Raw genomic sequence first — 4,161 nt, forward strand, 5'->3', positions numbered from 1 at the left:
GGAACTGCAAGGTTGACGGTTCAAGCTCACCAGCTGCTCCTTGGAAACCCTATATAGTGTTGCTATGGGTTGGAACCGACTCGATGGCACGTAACAACAACGTATGTATATTTAACATACAACAGAAGACAGAGATTACCTAATGAAAGTCTACACAATGTTAATTTCTTTAACATAAAGTAGCAAGGGCAAATTAAATAACAGCATGTAATAGGCCAGTTTATGACACAACAACCACAGACGATTTAATTCAAAGGATATAGGAGTAGTATGCACTTTTGGATTTTTATCTTAATCTCAGTCACCAAAAGAAAGTAATTTAGTGCTCTAATTTATTGTTCTTAATAGAGTAGATTTCCCATGACAATTGCCAAGTTATCATTTTATGGAGTAGTGAACACATTAAAAGTAGCTGTGATTAGAAGTCCATTTGTTACACATACCACCCCCAAAGTTTCTATTATTTTTGCTTAGCATATATCATGGTCATTGTCGATTGCATATGATTAATGTGCCATTAAAACAACCTAAATTAAATGATGTAATGCTGCAATAGTTCTGCATCTTACCCATTTTGAAACTCAATTGTTTTATAATGAATCATAATGTAGAGCCAAATATGGGACAAATGAAGAATAAAGTATCAAAACTGCATCATGGAATTAATTTCACACAGTGTATAAGTAATCTCTTTCTACAAAACTTATCATATAAGAAACAGAGAAACATATGGAAAGGCAAACTATTTATGTTAATAAGGAGAGTAGATCAAAGGAATGAAAAAAAGAAATACACTGTGTTCCAAAGAACTTTGGTTTTCCAGGCAGACATTACTCTTGTTTCCAGGCTCAGACAAAGAGTATAAGTATGTGGGGGCTTCCAAATGTCCACGACAAAACTCCATTATCTTTTCATCAATTTTTGAAGTCCACTCATAAAACAAATTAAACCTTAATGGTTGTAAAAATGATTCCCTGGCAAGATAGATTAGTTTAAGAAACTGCTTCCCCAAAAAACAGCATAGCAATGATATAAACTCTCAAGGAGCAAGTGGAAAATCCCTTGCTGATCCTTGTGTTCCAATATTGGTATATTTTGGCTTCTGGAAAGCTAAACTAGATTTTGTGTGCCCTCCACAATATTCTGCTTGGTATTTTATCATCATATTTCTTTATTATTGGCAGGATATTGTGAATTGCACCTTGAAATGTAAGAACTAGAAAAGAAATGCGAGAAACCAGAAAAGAAATGCACAAATAAGGCATAGTTTAGCAATCCTTTTCGTTAATTTGTTTCTCATACTTCCAGCGACCCAGGGAAAGAATGGCCTACTACTTCTAATGACCAATACCTCGCACATTGACTATATATTCCAATACACTTACCAACCAGGATATTTTTAAATAAACATTCTGGACAGTGTCTTAATCAAAGAATTGGCCATCTTATTATTATTAATAATAATAAAATAAAACTAAATAGGCATGTCTAGCAGGTGTATTGGAGTCCCCGAGTGGCACAAATGGTCAAGTATTCCACTACTAACTGAAAGGTTGGTGGTTTGAACCCACCCAGAGGCATCTCAAAAGAAAGGCCTATCTGTTTATGAATGGTCACAGTCTTGGAAATCCTATGGAACCAAGCTTTATTCTATTCACATGGACTTGCCATGAGTTAGAACTGACTCTCTGACAACTATTTTTGTTTTTAAACAGGGTGTACAGACTTCACAGATGGAATACAAATGTGATAATTAAGGTTTTATGTCAACTTGGCTGGGCCTGGCTTCTTAGTAGTTTAACAGATAAGACATAGTAATACGATATGATGATACTTAATATAATGTAATCACTTCCCCCATGATATGATATGATGTGATCGGCCTTGCTCTGATATGATTATTATTCATGTTTTAAATCCTCATTTCTATGATGTTTATCCATCACTCCTCTGTCTGTTTGTCGTACTGTAGTGGCTTGTTGTTGTGATGTGGGAAGCTATGCCACAGGTGTTTTAAATACCATCATGGTAGAGAGGTTTCAAAAGTTTCCAGACTAAGACAGACTAGGAAGAAGGAGAGGCAGACTATTAATTAATGGTTAGGCACTGAAAACTACACAAATAGCAGCAGAGCAATGTCAGATACACTGCCAGAAGATGAGCCCCTCAGGTTGGAAGGCACTCAAAATACAACTAGAAAGAGCTGCCTCCTAAAAGTAGAGTTGACCATAAATGAAGTGAATACAGTAAAGTATTCAAGACCTTCATTTGCTGATGGGGCACAACTCAAAATGAGGAAAAGCAGCTGCAAACATCCATTAATAATAATAAAGTGGAATGTAGGAATATTGGAAGTTGTCAAAAATGAAATGAAATGAAATGAAATGCATAAAGATTGATATCCTTGTTATTGTTATTAAGTGCCATCGAGTCGGTTCCAACTCATAGCAACCCTGTATAGGGTTTATGAAGAGCAGCTAGTGAGTTTGAACTGTCGAACTTGTGGTTTAAACCAACCTTGTGGTCCAGTGCTGATCCTACAGTACCACACCAGGGGTAAGATCAGCAGTAGACTGCAAACCACAAGGTTGTTGGCAGTTCAAACCCACCAGCTGCTCCTTGGAAACTCTATACACGGTTGCTATGAGTCAGAACCAACTCGATGGCACTAACAACAATAACATTCTATCATTTAACTAAGCCTGGTTATAATTACTAGTTGATAAGATTTCTGTTCAGAATACTTTCCAAATAAGTAGTAAGCTCATGCTACCAGAAATGCCAAAATTCTCTCTTCCACATGTGAGTACTAAAGTCCAATGGTAGAGCTATTGCATTTTGTCTTGCTATATTTTGTGTCACTCTTCCATGCCCTTTTCCTCCTGAATACTTTTCTATTTCATTTCACTTCCCCCTGGTGAGAAAGAAAGACCAAATATCTCACATTTATACCTTCTGATAAAATTACTACAGTAAGAAGCAGTTCAGTCAATTTTAAAATGTTTCTTCTCATCTTTAGCATTTTAAGGCATTTATTTCTAACTGTGACTCCTAAGAGCAGGGTAAGATGGAAAAGATTCAGGGAAAGGCACATCAAGTAGAACTAAGTCTTTAAATCTTTAATGTGAGAAAGATAAGCAATTCAATTGTATTTGATTCCAGTCAGTCCTTTCAACCCTGAAGGTATAGATGCTGAAGAAGGAAGAAACACTGAAAGTATAAGTTGTGTATAACTTTAAGGAGGAATACTAGATCACAACTTTAAACATTAAGCTGACAGGGTAGTGAAAAGAATTCAGGATATGGAGTCAGACAAAAGTGGTCTTCTTGTTGTTGTTGTAGTTGTTGTCAAGTGCCATCAGATCAATTCCAACTCATAGGGTTTCCAAGGAGCAACTAACTGGTGATCTTGCGATTCAAACTGACCTTGCAGTCCAGAGAACCCACAACACCACACCAGAACTCCAAAGTGGTCTTAGATTCTAGTTTCATCAATTGCTATCTGTGTTAACTTCTACCACTTGTCTGTCAAGTTGCTGTACTGTGGTGGCTTGCATGTCGCTGTGATGGTGGAAGCTATGCTATTGATTTTATTGGAGCTTCCAAACTAAGGCAGACTAGAAAGAAGGAATAGGTGGTCCACTTCTGAGGTATTTGCCATTGAAAGCTTTCAGAATAGCAATAGACCACTGTTTGATGTCTGATATAGTGCTGGAAGATGAGCCTTTCAGTTTAGAAGACACTCATAATATGACTGGAGAAGAACTGCCACCTCAAAGTAGGATGGACATTCATTGTGCAGATGGAGCAAAGTATTGGGGACTTTCATTTTCTGATCAGGCACAACTCCAAACGAGAAGAAGCAGCTGTAAACATCCATTAATAACCAGAATACAGCAAGTCAGCAACAAGGAAGACCCTCAACAAGACAGAATACAGCAATTCAGCAACAAGGAAGACCCTCAACAAGATTGATGACACAGTGGCTGTAACAATGGGTTCAAATGTAACAATTGTGAGGATGGTGCAGGACCAGACAGTGTTTTGGTCTATTGTACATAGGGTTGCTATGGGTCAGACCTGACTCAATGGCACTTAACAACTACAATCTATGTAAACTTAGACAATCTCAATAACCTGTCTGTGACTTAACTTCTTTAT

General features: G+C 37.1%; 1 pseudogene; it reads left to right on the forward strand.

Moving 5' to 3' along the window:
* Nucleotides 1-474, forward strand: part of LOC102819546 — a 19,988-nt pseudogene extending 19,514 nt beyond the window's left edge.
* The last annotated feature ends 3,687 nt before the right edge of the window (nucleotides 475-4,161 follow it).

Source organism: Chrysochloris asiatica, unplaced genomic scaffold (assembly GCF_000296735.1).
Source record: "Chrysochloris asiatica unplaced genomic scaffold, ChrAsi1.0 scaffold00139, whole genome shotgun sequence".
In the NCBI taxonomy this organism is placed as follows: Eukaryota; Metazoa; Chordata; class Mammalia; order Afrosoricida; family Chrysochloridae; genus Chrysochloris; species Chrysochloris asiatica.